The sequence below is a fragment of the Misgurnus anguillicaudatus genome, chromosome 18 (genome assembly GCF_027580225.2).
Source record: "Misgurnus anguillicaudatus chromosome 18, ASM2758022v2, whole genome shotgun sequence".
Lineage (NCBI taxonomy): Eukaryota > Metazoa > Chordata > Actinopteri > Cypriniformes > Cobitidae > Misgurnus > Misgurnus anguillicaudatus.
The window spans coordinates 38,081,289-38,101,022 of record NC_073354.2 but is presented as its reverse complement, the minus strand read 5'-3'; the positions used below and the strand labels follow the sequence as shown (position 1 = coordinate 38,101,022).

The following is a 19,734-nucleotide window of genomic DNA, read 5'->3' as shown; positions in this document are numbered from 1 at the left end:
TTACCTTTATGTTTTTATACTTGAAACATTTATAAGCATACGCATCGATGTAAGATAGTATATCCTAATAGTTGAGCTCATGAATCCCAAGGGAAGTACATTTTCTATACACATGATCACATACAATAGCCCAATCTTCTTCTTCAATGTTTTGACCAAAGTCCTTCTGCCAAACCCTTCAGTCACATGAAGGCAGAAGTTGCAAGATGTAAAAATCTAAACACTTTTACTGGAGGTCACGTGACAACTGTGTAATATTGTCTAGTATACATAACGATGATCCATCCACGTTATGATCCACACTACTGAAATAGTGCGAGTAGTATGCTGTTTTGAATCTAGTAGCCAGCAGTGTGTTTGTTGTCCGTCGGATCTGCGCAGGACAGGTCTTGTGTGAATGTCGGGTCGGGTTCTGCCCCTCACTTCCTGTAGATCTGCCCACCTACCCCATCAGCATCATCATCATCATCTTCTCACTCACGTTATGATCATCTGAGCTCTCACAGACGCTAAACTCAAACTCGACCACCGTTCATAGCAGCACTCAGGTAAGATACATTTGGCGCGCCTTTGTTACTTTGTATCTTTTAATTCTTTATGACGTATCGTGCATCATGACGCATGCGTATGTAAATCACGGCGCTCATGTACGAACACTTTCTTATCGTGTATTCATGCTGTATCGAGTCGCATCAGCATTCAGATTATGAGAAAACTTACGCGTGCTGAGGGCACAACTTTTCAATGTCAAGCGGATGTATTTTGTGTTTTATTTTTGTGTGTTTGTGTTGAGATATGTCACGTACAGTGACCGCATGTTCTCGAACCTCAGCTGGTTGTGTATTGGATCAGAAATGACTGAGATCATTGTGTTGAGTTGTATTGTTGCAGGAGGAATGCAGTAGTCTGCATTGTTATGCATCTGTCTGCGCAGCCACCAGTGTGTGTGTGTGTGTGTGTGTGTCTGTGTGTGTTTACTCTTCCCACCAGAGAAACTGTTGCAGTTTTTTCTAAAACCCCATCTCCCATAATTAACATGTTTCTGAAGATTCAAGGGGTACAGCAACACCCTAAATTTAATTCAGATGTGCCATATTTTACCCCAAATGAAATCTTTTTAGCAAAGTGTTTAATGAAATGACTGACTGTAGTGTGAACTTATTTCTTTTTGTAAAATTATTCTTACAGCAGTATTTTTAATTTAAAGAATGGTTGGATTATAGTAACTTTACAGTGCATTACAATGTTGTATACATTTTTTTACTAGTATGTCTGTTCCCTGGGCTCAAACCTATGACATTTTACGCTCCTAACGTAATGCTTTACCACTGAGCTATACAGGAGCACTAACAGAGTAAAAAATGTATTATAAATGAGAAACCATTGACAATAATGCAAATTTTCTTTACGTAGTAGGATATATTTTCTCTTTTTATTTGTTCTGTCCTTCTCCTTTAGAAATAGTTTACTGGTTAAAAGATGCAGCACATCTAGATTAATTTCCAGTCATGCATAAATAGGTTTTCAGACATCTGCAGTGTTATTCGTCTTTGTTCTTATTTGTCCTCTGATATGTTGCTGTTTGACAGGTTGCTGACCCAGATTGTAAATGTTTTACTGAAATGTCTATGTCTTGACCCTTGATGTTGAAGCATTCACAGATTTATTGTGTCTGGGAATAACTTCAGGAGATCCTGTACTTTAGTTTGTCTTTGCTTGCTGGATCAGATCAGCCAACTCCCTGATTCATTTCCCGCATTGTTTGCTTTAATACGTTATCAGTGATTTCAAGACATTGAGAAGGTTAGATGATGAAAGTTCAACCATGTTTCTTAAAGTCCCAGGAGAAATATGGAAATCTTTGCAAAAGCCAAAAATAAGTAAGTGCAATGGAAATTGGGTTTCTTTCTCTACTTATCTGTACATCAGAGCTGACAGCTGGATGCCACAAAGTAAAGCATAGTTATGATCCTAAAATCTGCTTTCAGAAAAAATTGACTTTGGGCAGTTTTATGAGGTTCAACCATGATGATGTTCATCCACAAGATGGTGCTGGTTTATCAATGGCCATGTATTAAGCAGTTATATCAGGTAAAGGATTGTGTGATCCTCACACAAATGAAATTGAAGTGTTACAGGAGACTGATCTCAGTTTTACTTTTCTTGGATTAGTAATAATAATGATGGCAAACATTGGCACTCAATACAAAGACCCAGAAATGTAATATATCCAGATTAAAACTTTGTCATTTGTGTCACTTTTTGTTGATCATTTATGGTGACGGTGACTGGCTGGATTCCTTTTTCCGCTCACACAGCATGTGTTACCAAAATAAAGTGATGTTAGGAAAACAGATGTTGTTCTGCTAACTCTGACCTTCATGATAAGAAGCTGTAGAATCAATCAAAAAGACAGAAATAACTCAGAAGTCATTATAATGTGAATAGTGAGTTTGTTGTGGATGCAGACCGGAAGGAAGCAGAAGGTTTGTTGAGCATCACTCTTGAATCTTATGATTTAATGACAACCTGTTTTACTTTTTGTAGTTAAAGCATTAAGGCATCTTTCACAGTTTTACTTTAGGAAGTACTGACACAACATAGTACCAAACATGTTTTGTTCATGGATTAGGAAGATGAGTGTGTAATCTCACACAAGATGTCTTTATGGTCATCTTCCAGATTTGGCCAAGTGACAGAAGACTTGAAAACAATGAATTGGACAAATTGGACAAATAACCTTTGACATCAACAATAAAAGATGGAAAGATGTTTTTCTGTCCTTTTAAAACTGCTTATTTGCTGTCCAGCGTGATTATATGGTTCGTTGGCTTTTTATTTTGCACACTTAGCATATTTGCTTCCTTGCTGACTGCAACTCATTTACAGACTCACTGTATATGCTACAAACTAAAGATACGGATATATATCTTTTTTCCCACTATTGGACATCAGCTGATTGTTCAAAAACAGCCAATGATCAGTGCAGATTATATCCTGGCAATCAAAAACCCTTCAGAGCTCATAATATGGGATTATTTTGAATTGGGTGACAATGACAACAGAATAGTTGTATGCTCTTCACTTCTAGGATTTATCTAAAAAATCCATATCGCTATCGGCTCAGAAATGTTTTTCGTCTCTATTACAAACTCTACAAAACATTCATTTAACTTTGAAACACTAGAAGATCTTGAAAGATGTTTCATGTGGTTTCATATACTGTTGCTTCATTAGCTGAGCAAGGTCTTCCTCCAGGTGTCTCCAGGTTTGGCTGTCATGTGACCGTCGCTTTACGTGACAGCTGGCTGCGACTGCGAGCAGCTGCGTGTGCTGCTTTATAGTTTGGACCTGAGAGCGTGTGAAATTGCATTAGTGTTGTGTTAACAGGATCCATCATCATGTGTGTGCTCATGTTGTGTGTGAGATCATCAGAACACAGCATTTACTTTTACACCCCACAAACAAGCTCCTCGTTCTGACAGCTGGATGTTGATTTGTGTAGAAATGCATGAATGCGTTGTTTTGCCAGTATATGCTAAATGCATTTATTAGGTTTTTACTTGCGCCAAAATCATATATTTTTTTTTTATCAAATAATTTTAATGCAGATCTTTACGCCTCTAGTGCACAGTGATGCTTTGCATGGTTTTCTATGTTGTTGTTGTATGCTTGGGTAAATTTGAAACCAAAAACCTTGACTAGTTTATTGAATTTGTGGTTGGCATATTTGCAAATTAAATGAATCAACCGCAAAATATTTCAGTTTGGCACCGAAACTCCAGTGTAACCATTTGAGATTTCAGGGTGACAGTAGTCCAGATTCGGGTCATTTAAAGCAGATTTGACCTCTGCTAATCTGGTTTTGACCTTGCGCTTGTAGTAGCTGTTCAGCACTCCAGATTGAGTTACTAATGCAACTAAAACACAGAGAATTAAATGGCAGAGAAAAGAAGGAAATGAGTCATTAGTCACAGTTTTCTTTTGGAAACAGAGGGTTAGATTTCAGTCAAAGTTAATTTGGCAGTCGAGTTAAACTATCTCATGGATCGTTGTTAAACTCATAAGAGAAGAGAAATCATCTCAAATTAAATAAAATCATGCTCAGGATTAAAAGCATCCCGGGCTGGTTTGCAATAAGTAAATATACAGGTAAAGTATTTTTTAATTTAAGATGCATTTACTTTACTTTTTGGATATTGCAAATTTGAATAAAAGAGGGTACAATACGGACTACCGGCACATCCGGGAACTTGACAGTAAATTTCGTCACCGCCCCTTTTCGGGGGTTAAAAAAGCAGCGCCTCCATTGGCTTCCATTCAAAATAGCGTAACAAAGCAACGTTTTTACACAGCCGGCAGGCGTAAATAACTTATGAAATCACTCAGATTAGACATGTTGGGTATTTGTCTGTCCATCCTGCCTGCCGTGGAGCGCGAGAGATGCATTAACACATTTGGTTTGGTCAATGTGGGGACATGTCCCTTTCGTTCTCACAGCGTCAAATTTGTGTAACAACGCCATCCAGTGATTGCTGGAAATATCGCTTAGCCAGTTAGTTGTATGGCTGGACGGAAAAGTGCACTCATTACTCTAAATATAAAGACATAATAAATAAATACTAAGTAAATTTCAAATACTAAGTAAAATCATTCACTTGCTTCCCTTTTGACTTGATGTGTTACTTTTTTATTGTCCGGTTAATACACCTGTGGCCAATAGGGAGCGTTTTTACACAAATTTGATGCCGGGAGAATGAAAGAGACATGTTTTTATATTGACCAAATTAAATGTGTTAATGTATCTTTCGCGCTCTATGGCCGGCAGGGTGGACAGATAATTACTCAACGTGTTTAATCTGAGTGATTTCATAAGTTATTTACGCCTGCCGGCTGTGTACGAACGTTGCTTTGTTCCACTATTTTGAATGGAAGTCAATGGAACGTCTAGTGCGATTTCCCCCAAAAGTGGGCGTGAACCTGTTCAGAGACATTCTATGACGTTGCGCCGGTTGTGCGTATAGCAGTTTGGTTGAAGTAATGGTTTGTTCGATTGAAAAGACATTACTTTTTAACCATTTTAGAGGAAATACATAAATATTAAGGTTTATACTGTGTACCATCAAAAGACCAAAAACATTTATATCTATATTAAAAGCTCAGATGCAAAAGCCACTAAACGCCATCTCTGTCAAAAATGAGATAATGATATTGACCGAATGCTCTTGGCACATATTATACGTTAATCAAATACTTTCACTTAAAATTTGCTTAATCCAGGCCTGACGCCATTAAGAAATGACAGAATCCGTTAAACGCAATGTCGAAGTGCACGAAAGATGAATGTAAAATGACCGTTGATCACATTTAAACTTCCTGTGAGTACTTGGACCTGAATATAATCCGAATGTGGCAGCCACACGCATCACAGAGCTTCTTCATTTTTACTTTCTAACTTTCATCATTTGCATTATTTATATTTGCATCTTTAGTGATTTTGCAACTGTTACTGTCTTGTCCAAAGAAGTGGATTTTTTTTTTTTAGAAGTGGAGGATTTTGAAAAAAAAAAAAACTACCCCTCATGTGTTGTTGGGGATGTTTTCATCCACTATTGTTTTTTTAGTCTTAATTTGGCAAAACTTTCTCTGTGTTTCAGCAAATTGAATGATTTTTGGTGACAAATCTTATATTGACACATATTTTGGGAAAATGTTTAAACAATACACAAATTTACTACCCTTTCGTGTTGTTCGTGGATGAAAACATCCACTCAATTAATCGCTGTAAAAATGTATCGGATTCATTTTTGTTTGAATTTTTTTGCATAAATCTGTTAAACAACCCAAGCTCTGATCAAACCTACCAAATGTTTTTTAAATTCCATGATTTTATCTTTTTAATTCCCAAGTTATAAGGGATGTCACTGATTTGGGAAAAAACTCACAAAATGACAGATTTTCAATATAAAAAGTGATTATAGACTGGATTTTTTTTAACCTTTATCACCGCCTTGGGCATGTCAAAGGTTAGTAAAAACATTGGCATTGTTTTTGTCCCATTGACTTCCATTATAACGAAATGTTTTAATTGCAAAGCCATGACACTATATAATCATGCATTCTTCATTGTTGGTGTTTTTTCCTTTTTGCAAAGAGATATTTTTTGTTTTATTTTACTGTTGATCACCATGTGGTATCATTAACATTGCAAAAAAGATTTATGGAAAAAAAAAATAGTATTAATCTGATATATTTTTAAAGCAGTTTAATTTAGTGAAAATTTTCATCCACAAATAACACGAAAGTTTAGTGAATTTAAACAATGCACTGGGGTTAAATGTAGGCATGGGCCGGTACAAGGGTGATTCTCACGAAAACTTGGTTTTAAAAATGTCAAGCATGAAAATGTAAAAATAGCCTAAATTTACTTTTTTCCCACCAGACATTGAAAAACAAAGTCTGGAGTAAATGGGAACATTACATTTAAAAACTTTTACTTATCATTTAACACTTTTTGTAACATAATTTAAAAAATTAGTCCTAAAAAATCTCATTACCGCAACAGTCAGAAAACATCAACACTGACATATTTTCAAAATGACATGACAAACCTGAAAGAACATAATTTGGAGATTCTGCACATGCATTTAAAATCAAAGTATTATGCTTCTATTAATTAAATTAACATTTAATAAGCATCTGTTGCGGTAATGATACTCAAAATGTCGTGTAAGCAATATTTCAAATTTACTGTAAAAAATGATCTTATCTGGTAGCCATCTTGAAGTAACTGGTCCATGTGCTTGGTCACTCAAAATCAAACTTTATTAAAATTCTGTATGTGTGCTTAAACTGTTCTCAAAAAGTGTTGCGGAGGATGAGAACATCAGGCATGGACACATCATTTTCCTCATTTTTCTTCATTATTATTATAAATGAATATTCAGTAAATATTTTTTCTGTCATCTAAAGTGACAGAAAACACAGCCGGTTCAAACACAGCCGGACACATTGCGGTAATGAGAATTTCAGCAGAAAATGAGATAAAATTCACAATTATAAATTCTTATGTTGAAATCACACATTGTGCAAGGTAGAACACAGTATTGTGTTAATTCTGATGCTTTTTAATGTTACTATATTACACATTTTAAAGCTAAAATCATTAGTACCGTGGTTTCGTGAGAATCACCCATAAGATTCTGGCGGTATGATAACCTTTAACAAAAATACCATGGTTGCAACACTAAAATGTGTTCTTTTCAAATGCCAGGTAAAAAATTCTTTACATTATAATATACTTTTAAAAAATATATAATATTTTCATAAAGTATATTAAACGTAAACGTCAAATCAATCACATGACTTAATGATTTAATGAATTTTGTATAAACACAACTCATACTTTGGAGACAGTATCAAGTGGTTTTGAAACCTTGACTGTTAAAAACCTCTGTATACCTTGGAACCGGTAACCGACCCATGTCTAGTTAAGCGAGATTTGTAAAAATAATGCATTTCAGTTACCGACTAATAACTTTCTTTATTGCCATTAATCAAAGCGAAATTACTGAAACTAAACATAAGAGTTTGATAAAATGCTAATTTACAAGAAAAACATGTTAGATGCACTTCATAAAACTCTTCATATCTTTATCTATAGCTACTGTGTGTATATATAGTTAGCTTTATTGCCTGAGCCTACTACATACTGGTGATAAATCAGTTTAATGGGTTTCTGTAGCTTTAACTTGGTGCAGTTGTCTTTGAAGCGTCTATCATACATTGGACTGGCATATGATGGTCAGCACTGTCACATGCGTTTTGGCTCCAGTAATTGAAACCAGCTCTTTTGTCGGACTTCCTGAGTACGTAAGCCGTAGATGGAAGAAATCGATACGTGTGACGCCGTTGAAAAGTCACATGTGAAATATTACAGTCGAAGTCATTACGGTCAGCTCCGAGCCTGTCAGATCGCTCTCTCGCCGTCAGTCCGCACAGCTGTCCGTGTGGGTATACTTGATATAATGGCGGATGTCGAGAAGAAACAGGTGTTGTGTATTAGTTCCACTTTTTTTAGTTCCCTCCAAAATGTCACCGCAGTGGATAGAGACGTCAGGGCGAATTACTGTGAAATACGGCCGCGGGTTTTCGTTCGACTTTTGCTACAAAACATCAACTTACCTTCTGCGTCTGGAAGGAAAAATGTCTTTAAGGTGGAATTCTATTAGAAATAGATGCCAAAGCGGATAAAGGCCTCGACGGGCTGCTATCCAAATAAACACTCTTTACTTTTCTTTAAAGTAAGCAGGAGACATTTTTGAAGGGTATTACAGAAGGTACGAATAACAGATGGTGGGTTCTGCCAATGACATGCTATGATGTAGTCTGACGATCCATAAAAACCAGTTCACTTTAATAACTTCATCATTGTAGTTCTCATCGCCACAGGAGGAAGTCTGTGACATTCTGCCTTCCGTCCACCGCATTCGTTTCATTACACAACCGGCCTGCGTTTATCATGTTTAGATGCCTTCAAGACGGATAGTGCTGCTCAGAGTCGAGCTACAGCGTCCGTAAGTCTGCACCCTTAATTCAATGAGATAAATTGAAAAAATGTGCAAATGTAAGTCATATTTACCGACCAGCATTGGGAGTGTGTTTCATATGCGCAGTAAATCTTTAGCTCCATATGTTGGGCTGATGAAGAGTTCATTTTAGGCTGACATTAAACAGAAAGAGGGCTGTGAGTCTTTTGTACCGACCCTGGACATGGACCAAACTTCTCGCTCATACCATTTTATTGGGTTTGTTTAATTTATTAAAGTTCGTTGGTTCTCAGAAATCTGATGACCATATATAAAACATTTGAAATATATTTAAATAAATCAGATTTCTTTGTGGGGATCTACATATTTCACATTAGGACTATTTTTTACCTTTTAATTGACTAAGGGGGCATGCACACCAAAGCTTTTACGCCCGCGTCGGCCTTTTTTTAATCGTTTACAATGGAAGTTCTGCAATTTTCATGCATCGCAGAATGACTGATAAACAAATCAGAACTATCACAGCAACCAAAGTGCTCGGCTAAAGAAAGCTGGCGCTCAGCTGAAAAAACAGCTGGCATTCGGTGTCCTCCAAACGTTTTCAGCTAAAAGTTTCACATGTGCCTCAGACACAGGTCGGTAATAGTAATAGCGGCATCGAGTCTCGGGTAATTTAAAATGAATGTATTTTTGCCAAACGGACCCGAAAACCAGAACTCTTGCGTGTGTGCGTCAAACCTCACCTCTATTTGCCAAGAGCACTTGCGACATTGTGTGGCTGCCAGAAGGTTAAATTTCGTTGAGACAGATGTCAGTCAATTTTAAATGTACATTTTAGCGATTACCTGGGTTTCGTTTTCAGATAACAAAGTAAAACAAATGGAGCAGCTCGCCAAATTGGTTGCGAGACCAGCAGGGTTTCTGTCTGACTGCTGCGTGTGGGGCTGCAGACTGCACACATGTCAGTCGGTGCCGTTTACATTCGGGTTTAAAAAATGCCACTGGTTCAGCTCGGACTCTGAAATAATTTTCTCGGGTTTGTCTTGGGTTGGATCTTTCTTTAAAAAAAAAAATTATGCACGTCGGGTTCGGGTGATTCGGGTCGGGTGCATTTATTTGGACCCGAGAAGACCTCTAATACACACGACACCCTTGCGGTTTATCCACTCGGTTTTAAAAAATATAGCAGTTTCAGGCTCCCAAAATGCCGGATTGGTCTGGACGAAATGCCGATACGATACAAAATGTTTACTTATACAGCTAAACGCGTCTCCGTGTGGACGGGTTCCCAGTTTCCTATTTTGAATAATGCTGCGTTCACACCAAACGCGAATCATCACGTTCCTCACTCTAGATTACTCGTGGAATTTAATAGGTCTGTAACGATTAACCATGCAAATGCATGTTTTCTCAATTAATAAATTTGAATGAATTACGGTGAAATCCCGGCACATCCAAATGCCAGGGGGCGCTCTCGTGCAAAAACACCCTTTGTGCCACAGAAGAAGTAGCATTACAAACGCTATTCCAGGAAATGTCTACAGGAATATTTATATCGCTGTTCTTTAAATTGTTTCAGGTATTTTCATGATAATAAAGAATATTTTAAATGATTTTGTTTAACGAGTGTTGCTGTTTTAAATGCACGATATAAACGACTCCGACTCATAATGATTTTAGATTGATGAGGACTTCCTACTCTCCGAAACGCCATAGTACACGCACAAGCTGTGCATGAAACACAGAATCGCAGCCTTGCGATTCAGAATCGATTTCAGACAGGCATTTTTAATGGGACACATGATTAATCATTACAGCCCTAGAATTTAACTTTGTGTCATGCTCATTTTTCGCTTGAGTTGAATATTTTCAACTTGTGGTAAGACGTGTTTGAGGTGAATAGGATATAAGAAATAGGAATTGCATCATTTGCATCGCCCCGCATCTGTTTGTGTCTATTCGTGTCTTTGCATTGACTTCATATGTAATCTACTCGGACAAATCATTACATTTGCGTTTGGTGTGTACGCCCCATAATAATCACCAACTGCTGCCGCAGGCGAAGACCGGACGTGCAACTTGGCCGCTGTCTTTTTGGTGTGTCAGGGCAACTTTGGACACTGACGTAGCCAACACGTGGGCAATGTGAGTCAACCTGACAGTATGCGCTACTTTGTTGTAGTCAGCCACCCTAAAGCAGAAGCAAATGTTAATCCTGTTTTACATACTGTATACTAAAAGTTGAACTTCACTATACTGTTACATTAAATAAAAAGTGATACTCAGATGCTATACTTTAGCCATAGATTTTTGGCGGAGCAGAATATCATAAACGTACCCTATATTAATGTTAACTAGTGCATGTTAGCAAATGCATAACGATAACCTAGCAACCACTCAGATCACCCTAGCAACATGGCAGTGAGTTTTGCTAAAGAAGGTTCCTCTTACATTAGTGAAAGCGTCTAAGTACAATGTTAGAAGACATACGAACAAATCAAAGAGTCTGTAGTTATTTTCCGTCGTGCTGCTGTAGTTGTTTTGTTTCATTACAGAAGCATCCGGTCGGGATTTCGAGCATGTGTTTGTGGAGAAAAGCAAAGAAGAATGATGATTTATTTACTTCTGAATACAGAAGGGAGTTAAGTATGCGACTGAATTGAGACGGCACAGAGCACTTTTTGTTGAATATGTTGTGGGTTTTAGTTTCAGAGAAGAAGGATGGTTTATATCTTGAACCTGTGCTCTGTTTTACTTTCACACTTTCTGATGAATTTCTTTCAGTACAATTGCATCATTTTAAAATGGATCCAAATATTTTAGCTAGAAATGCTGTTCATGCTATTCAAATTGAAGCAAAAATGGTCAGAATGAAATGACAATGCTTCTTTATTTCGGAAATAAAGAATAAATCTTTGTAAGCAGCGCTGTGCCACATCATTGCGTGTCTTCTCTTGTGTTCAACAAAAGCCTCTCAAACCAAGTCATCGAGTCCAACAAGCTCTTTATCCATTCAACAAACACTCAGATGTGCTCATGCTTGGCAAGCGGATACGAGACTGACCTCACTTTTCCTGACATTTCTGTCGATCGTCCCATGATACCGCAGTGAGTTTGTGCTTTTCCTTTCGAACCGCTCGCTCTTATCGAAGACCTGCTCTATCTATTCATACCAGATTGAAGAAAAACAGATCAGCAAGTGTGATCCAAGTGTAGGACGTATAAGAAAAACAAATCATAAACACTACAATCTGTGTGATTTCGATCTTGGTTTATTTTTTGCATCCACAAAATGGGTCAGATTCTGTAGGTTGTCCCAATTCGAAGGCTGCAACCTTTGAAGGCTGCATTTCAAAACCGATGGCAACACGGCAGCTCGACTGAAGGCTAATAAGGCCATCCCAATTTGATGGCTAACTACTTAAAATGCAGCCTCAGAATGCGAAAATAGGTCCTCGTCACTGCTTTAGTATTATAAATTATGTTTAATATTAATATTATTTTTTGCAAAACTGTGTATGTTGTGTTTTACATCAGTCAACTTTGGATGTCCTACGAAGATCGACAGGTCCTACTACACAGCAGCTAACATCTCAGTTTTATTCATGTAGCTCATAAATGATGATCTGCTTCTTTGACATCAATAGATATTAATAGATGATATAAAGTTTATACTAATGTCCTCTTTAACTAAATCTTTTGACTGATTGAACACTGGAGATTTGTAAATTAATAGTTTCTTTAGGACTTTGCTTTTATGTCGGATATTGAGCAACACAACATGACACCAAAATTGTTTGTTCCAAATTTAAATGAAAATCTATACAAAATAAATGAAATTTTACTGTCCTGTTAAGCATGACTCAACAAACACTACAAATGGTACAATTTCTTAGTTTATTTTTTTGCATCCACAATGTGTTTTTCAGGAAGACAGATTTTAAAGTTATTGTTTTACATTGAGACTTTGGGATTTTGGGAGCTTAAACTACTTCCCGTTTCGGTTGACTTTAAGTGTCCTAATGAAGTGAATTTATGAGGTGAATCAGTTCTGATGTGAATAAAGGCTGTTTGTTCACGTTCATCCAGTTGCTTGGACACATTTGTACTCCTCTATTTTTTAAATCAGATTTACTGTCAACAGTCCCAGAATGATTTTGATCCATTTTCAGGATGTATATCAAAAGCTCAGACCTTTACTATCTCATGCAGTTTTTTATCAGATGATCAGTCGTACCCAAACATGTTATTGTGAATCGGTGTCATTGTAAAGAGCTCTTGAAGGGAGCTGGAGGTCTTGCTGGCTACTTTTCCAGGTTTGCGGTGTTGAAATGGTGTTTTCCATGTTTCCTCTTACAGATTGAGAAATTGTCAGGCGACACGATGAAGACCAGATGTCCCGCAATGTGTATATATATATATATATATTAAAATAGAAGTTCACAAAGACACTGGATGAAATAGATTTTATTAGATTAACCTAAGTATATTTTCAGTATTTTTATCTGAACTATGTTCGGGAGGAGCATGGTCATGTGATCCAACCAATCAGTACAAAGAGGTTTTTGCAGCAACCCTTCTTTACTCCATCACATCACTCTCAGCTAGTACATCTATCCCAGTTAAAGGGGGGTAATTTCTGGGTTCGGCCTAAAATTCCAAGCTCGGAGACTTCCCATCGGACAGCAGGCCAAATAAGTTGTTGGACAGCATGCCAATTAAGTTCTAGGTCAATATATCATAGATAATTAATTATAACTAGGGCTGTCACGATTATGAAATATGGCTGATTGTTAATTGTCTAAAAAATTGTGACGATTAATTGCCTGTTTTATTGCTTTGACGTTTAATTCTCATACAGTTTGTTCGTGAAATAATTTTCATACATTGTTGTGATTATTTAAATTAAATATTTTGCAAGGTTTACCTGGCATTAAATATTAATAAACATAATGCATATTTAAAAGTATTTATGTAATGAATATATCTTTCAAAAACTGAAAATTCTTCATAAGAAATAAACACAATAAAGAAAATAACTGAAAATAGAAATGCAATAAAAATAAACTGACTATACCAGAACAGGCCTTAAATAGTAGCCAATCCTACTAAGGGCATATTAGTATTGGACCACATGTCTGTAGTGGTTGCAAAAATCTAACAGATCCTTAAAAATAGCATCTTTCACTTCCCTAAATTTGGAATTGCTGTTTTGGAAATGTATGTTTTACCTGGCAGTTCATACAATTTATCAAAGCTTTGCAGCATTTCTTTAAATGCTGTTTTTTCAGTGTATTGAAAGGCTTTGCAATGTATTGCGTTACACTGTCAATTAAGGAGCACCATCTGATACGGTCTCGTTTATACAGGCGCTGCAGCTCCCCCTTGTGTTTTTATAGAGAAGTGCAATAATTGTGGTGATCTGAAATCATCGCGATGAGGTCAAACAATCGCGATGAGATGATTATTTAATAATTTTGACAGCCCTAATTATAACATGTTCACAATGACCACTTTGTAGGTGTGTGAGCAAAAATGTATCATTTTTGGGTGAGGAGTCCTTTAAAATGCAAATGAGCTGATCTCTGCACTAAATGTTAGTGTCATGATTCGATAGTGCAGATTAAGGGGCAGTATTATTAATAATAAGTTCCCCTTCTGACATCACAAGGGGAGCCAAATTTCAATGAGCTATTTTACATGCTTGCCATGGTTTACCAAAACTAAGTTACTGGGTTGATCTTTTTCACATTTTCTAGGTTGATAGAAGCACTGGAGACCCAAATATAGCACTTAAACATGAAAAAAGTCAGCTTTTCATGATATGTCCCCTTTAATAGAAGGTCATGGGGTCTTTAAATCCCCCCCCCCCTCTCTCTCCGTTTTTTGATGGATTGTCTCTGTTTACCGGGCAAACGTTCCCGTCAATCCAGAGTAAAGGAATGTGTCTCAGGAATGAGAGAAATGCATGTATTGATCACAGGCTCTGTGCCGTAGGGTTGGGTGATATGAAGAATGCTCACCATATATTTACACGGAGAGATTTTCTCTTGTCTTGCATGGTTTAACTTTACTCTGTGAGTAAATGCATGTCTGTATATTAACATTATAAAGGACATTCCTCAGGAAGGAGTTTGATTTAGTTGTTCTATCTTTTCTTTTTTCTCAACAGCTGTGATTTTATTATTAATGTTTGGTGATTATCAGCACGTCAGACTTTATCGCAGTAATTGTCGGAGTGCAAGCTGTGACAGCGGGGGATGCGAGTTCAAAACGTTTCTCAGACGTTGTCCGATCTTATTTAATCAAAAGAAAATGATGTTAATCTGCTTCATTTGTGTTCTTTGCAGGGAATTCATACTTGTTAGCTCAGATCAGATCTCATTAAATTTCACAGCTGGTATTTCATATTTATGACTGTGAATGTTCATGGTCTCATCGTGTATCTGTAATGCCATGTGTAGGTTGGGTCAGATTTTTTTTTAAAGTAACAACTGTGTTGTGTAGTTAGTTTTTTTCCTCTCGAATGCTAATGATGGGACTTTAGCTCTCTAATGTGGACCACATGCTTCCTGTTAGAAAATGTCTGGAAATTTATCCTGGGCGCAGCTGAAAGGAAGGAAAGTGGTGCCTATGTTGAAAAAAAGCATGAATGTAGTTTACATCATATTTGTTTTGTGAACCCAGTGACGCACAAATGTATTTGTAATGCAGGCTGTATTTATTCATTATAGAGAGAGTAGATCTTTATGTGTGTAGTTTTGTAGAGCAAGAATCAGCACTCGTTCTCTTTCTGAGAAGCTCCTGTAACGTCTGAAAAATATCCAAACACATATTAACATACACATTTATTATTATGTATACTGTAAGTTTATCTTGAGATGGCACATAAATACATGATTTGTCTGATTGAATGTTTAAAATCCTCCTGTAGTTGATAATTTATCCCTTAAAACTCATCTTTAAGCATCACAATCACACATATAAAGTTTTTTTCCTGTGACTGTGATTTCTTCATGCTTTAAAACAGCTTAGATGTAACTCTTGCCTCATTTAGTATACACAGATCTATGAATATGCAAATTAGACCCCGCCTGCCAATTATCGCATGGGCTCAGACCATAGATATAAATGTACATAGATGCTACATTCGGCAGGAACATTACATGTTTGTGACGTAGGGAACCGAGGTGATTCCATACTGTGGTTTCAGTCTGTCTTTAGAAAACTCCAATATCATGGAGAAATTATATTAAAAAGCATATAAAAAACACAACAATAAAAACTAGATTTTTACCACAAGGGGACTTACAGAATATTACAGAACTTTACATTAAAGCCACCTTATCACACCGTTCAGGCAGCTGTTATAAAGAAAGACTTTTATTTTGATATGAAGGTGTTTATGTGTTGAAAGTCTGCGTGTTTATCAGTTGGTTTGTGTGAACTGAAGGGTCTGTCAAGCACCCGGTCAGGTTCTGTAATCTTCACTTTGACCTTTTGAAGGCCTGTTAACAGCATAGAAGTGGGTTGAGGAGCGTTGACCTCTGACCTCTGGTGTCCGGTGGTTTGGGACGAGTGCTGTGAGAATCTTGAGGTGGAATTTGTAACATCAAGAGGTGTGCAGCACATCTACGTCTTTCCTCCTAATTTAACTCATTTTTGATTTGCACAAGACGACTTTATTTGTTTATGGCAGTGATTGATTAAAAATCACAATTTTGATCTCCTCTAAGACAGGCTTAAAGGTATAGTTCACCCCAAAATTAAAATTACCCCATAATTTACTCACCTACAAGCCATCTTTGATGTATATGTATATGTATATGATCTTTTATTCAGACAAACACAATCTGAGTTATCCAAATTTTATAATGGTAATAAATGGGGCTTCTGATATGAAGCCCAATGAAGTCCATCCATCCTTCACAGATATAAACCACACAGCTCCATGGGGTTAAAAAGACATTAATTTGTAAGAAAAACATCAATATTGAAAACTTTATACTGTATTTTTTGTGTTTTTTCATAACTTGGCTGGTGCTGCGTCTTATAGTCAGTCAGGTGCGCCTTGTAAGTCAGTATGAATTAATTTTGACATTTATGAGGCAAGAGACATCATTCCCGTCTACAGCCGCAAGAGACCGCTATATGATGCTTCTGTATTTATGTAATTCAATGAATTCAGTAATGTGGAATGACGATTCTGCGAACTTCACGGTAGTTGGCTTGTTCGGTTAATTTATACTATTCAACCTTCCAGGTAAGTTCTGTATGTTATGGTTTATCGTTTAAATAACTGATAATATTACTTTAACGTACAGACATCTATTCAGCATGCTGTTCTGCGGTCTGCTATTGTTTAGTTGAATAACTTGCCTTTCCAGATTAAATGTCTGTTCTTTGGCTTGGATTTTGTGAAATCATTTTCTAAATAAACGCGACGTATAGTCCACTGTGACTACTTATATATGTTATTTCGTCTTAATTACGCATTTTTGAATTATGCGGCTAGTCCGGAAAGTACGGTAACTTAAATAACTAGCGTCCGGTAACAAATGACAAGTGCTTATGTTTCGAGAGTGCATTTCCTGCACATGGTATAGGAACTAGCGTATGAGATGATGTGGCGTAGTGAGGAGTGCAGAAGCGCAAAGAGCTAAAAATGGCAGTCAGAAAATCTGCAAAAAGTAAGTAGTTTTAGCTATACTGTAGATTTTTATTTGGCTTAAAATGGTTCACTCATGCGTCTATCCGGGATGCGTACCATGTTCGTCACTACCCCACATTGTCTCGTATGCTATGTCTTACGTTGGAAACACATTATTTCGTGAATGCTCATCGGTCATTACCGGAAACTAGTTATTTTAGTTTGCAAAGTTTTAAATATTTCTATTACATGGCATTCATTCTTGCTGCATGAAATACGTAACGACCTGTTATGCGTTTTTGTGAAAATAGCCTATTGATGGTTTATATAGCTGTGGCATCAAAATTATGGTATAAAAAGGTGGATTAAAGATATGACACCACTAGCCACATTTCCATAACCATGATTTTAAGTATAACATCAAAACAAGTGATGGAAATGCCTAATTTTGAATAAAAATTCCTTAATACGCAAAAACGTTTTTACGCTTGCTTATGCAAAAAAGAGTAAATGCAATAAATGGTAGATGGAAATGCATTTCCCAAATAAATTCGGACGTAGCGAACATTAAACCCACGGGACTGACCGTCTAGCTGTTTTTGTTGTTGTTACCATATATAAGGCTCGACGTCGTCGCAATGCCCTTGCTGTTAGTGCCTGCATCAAAAATGCTGCATTCCTTCTTCTGTGCACAACATTTAGTTTGGCAATTACAAGCTGCACTGCTAGCAAAATTTATAACTTGCCCAATCGTAACTAAATGCAGTCCTGTCTCCATTTTCCACATGTTCCTTGTTTTGATTTACTGTTGGTTGCTAGGTTACCGTCATTCGCCAAACAACTTTATAAAAAAGGACCTTATTCGCATTTGTTTTTTTTTCTTTTTTGCCAAATTTTGGATGGAAACCCAGAAGGCCTAGATGTTTGTAAGATACACGGCCTGCCACTGATATTTTTACATTCTTCTATATTTCACTTGAAAAGTTTCTTTAAGCATTCTTCATCCCCCTTATTTGTGTTTTGTGTTATACACATCATTTCGTGTGTTTCATTACCGGTGATCTGCAAAACTTGATTTAATTGGCCCCACGTATAAGAATGAGAGATCATGGACACGAAGAACAGAGAGAGGTGGAGATCTCAACATTTTGCTGCAGGCATCAAACACATCTGTGTTAAATGTTCGGTCATAGGAGTTGATTACAAACAGCAACTTTCTGGTGAGCCAGCGTTTCTCCACACGGACGTCCTTTGATCATCTGCCGCTGTTAAACTTCACTATTGCTCTGGCGTCAGATAAAACTCCAGATTATTGTCTTAATGACAGGGCTGAAGTACCTCACCCATCATCCTTTGCTTTCATAGAAGTTGTTTGTGGCGATATTAACAATAAATTATTTTGTTTTGCATCAGTGTTAGGATTGGCCTGTATACAGTAGATAAACGTTATAAAAAAAACTAAAATAATTTTTTATACTTTCTAATTGAATGGGGAATTTTAATCGATTTACAGAAATGAATTTCCCAACTCCAGCAATGTTTTTCTACTAAAGTTTAGGATTTATTTGTAGGAGGGGATTCTGTTTTGTGTCTGTCCAGTAAGTCTGGCTTTACTTTCATCAATGTGACAAATGTGGTCTGGCAAGCTGCTTTCTCCAAAATGGAAAACCTTGGATCTCCGGTTTAGTTCCAGGAAGGAGCCCGGAGGCCTCTGACCTTTCCATACAAAGAAAGTCCTCTCATCCTAACACCCAAAGCTGGGAAGAGCAAATATTTAGCGGGTCCCACAACAATGAGCCACTGGGAAAAATGGATCACTAAATGTGTTTCATTCTTAAAAGTCCTCTAAGCTCCTCAAAGTGGGGTGGAAAAACTAAAAAACAAGCCCATACTGAGAGCAATTATTGATGTTTCCTTTTGGGTCGCTTCATTACGGCAGTAGATTTTTCTTTTCATTATTGAAAAAGTCTGTTAGGGTTCCTCCCATAAATCTTTTCAGTCGGATATTAACACTTTGGAAACTGTTTGGAAAACTACTTAAAGCTCATTATGCCGTGAAATATTCTCTTCTCTCATCTCAGACCTTAACACTGACATGATTGTCTGACACATTGTTGCTATTTTTATGGCTTCTGTGCACTCGTCTGGCTTTGAAATGTCTCTGCCCTGCTTAGGTCTGCATATTAACTGCTCATTCTGTACAACAGTACATTAAAGCGTTAGTTCACCCCAGAATGAAAATGTTGTCATGAAATACTTACACTTGTGTCATCTCACACCCATAAGACCTTCGTTTATCATCAATACACAAGTGAAGATACGTAATTACATGTAATTTTTAAAAAATATGTAGATGCGTCCCGTCCACCATTTTTAGGATACATTGCGCAGCCTGTATCTGTTTGTAAATCCTGCAGAGTTTTATATTCCCGTAAAAATGGGATAACTTTTCACAGGTGAGAATGTGTTGTTTTTGTAAAATACAGTAACTGTTGATTTTTTAAATACAGTAACTTTTTAATAATGTGTTTTGGT

At 36.9% G+C, this 19,734-nt stretch overlaps 1 protein-coding gene across 1 annotated transcript in view; it reads left to right on the top strand.

The window, feature by feature from the left end:
• The first annotated feature begins 372 nt into the window (after positions 1-372).
• disp1 (dispatched homolog 1 (Drosophila)) overlaps positions 373-19,734 on the top strand; it is a 52,833-nt gene continuing 33,471 nt past the window's right edge. The window contains exon 1 of the mRNA XM_055186785.2: positions 373-548. The gene's annotated coding sequence lies outside the window, so the exon portion shown is untranslated. The remainder of the gene's footprint in view (positions 549-19,734) is intronic.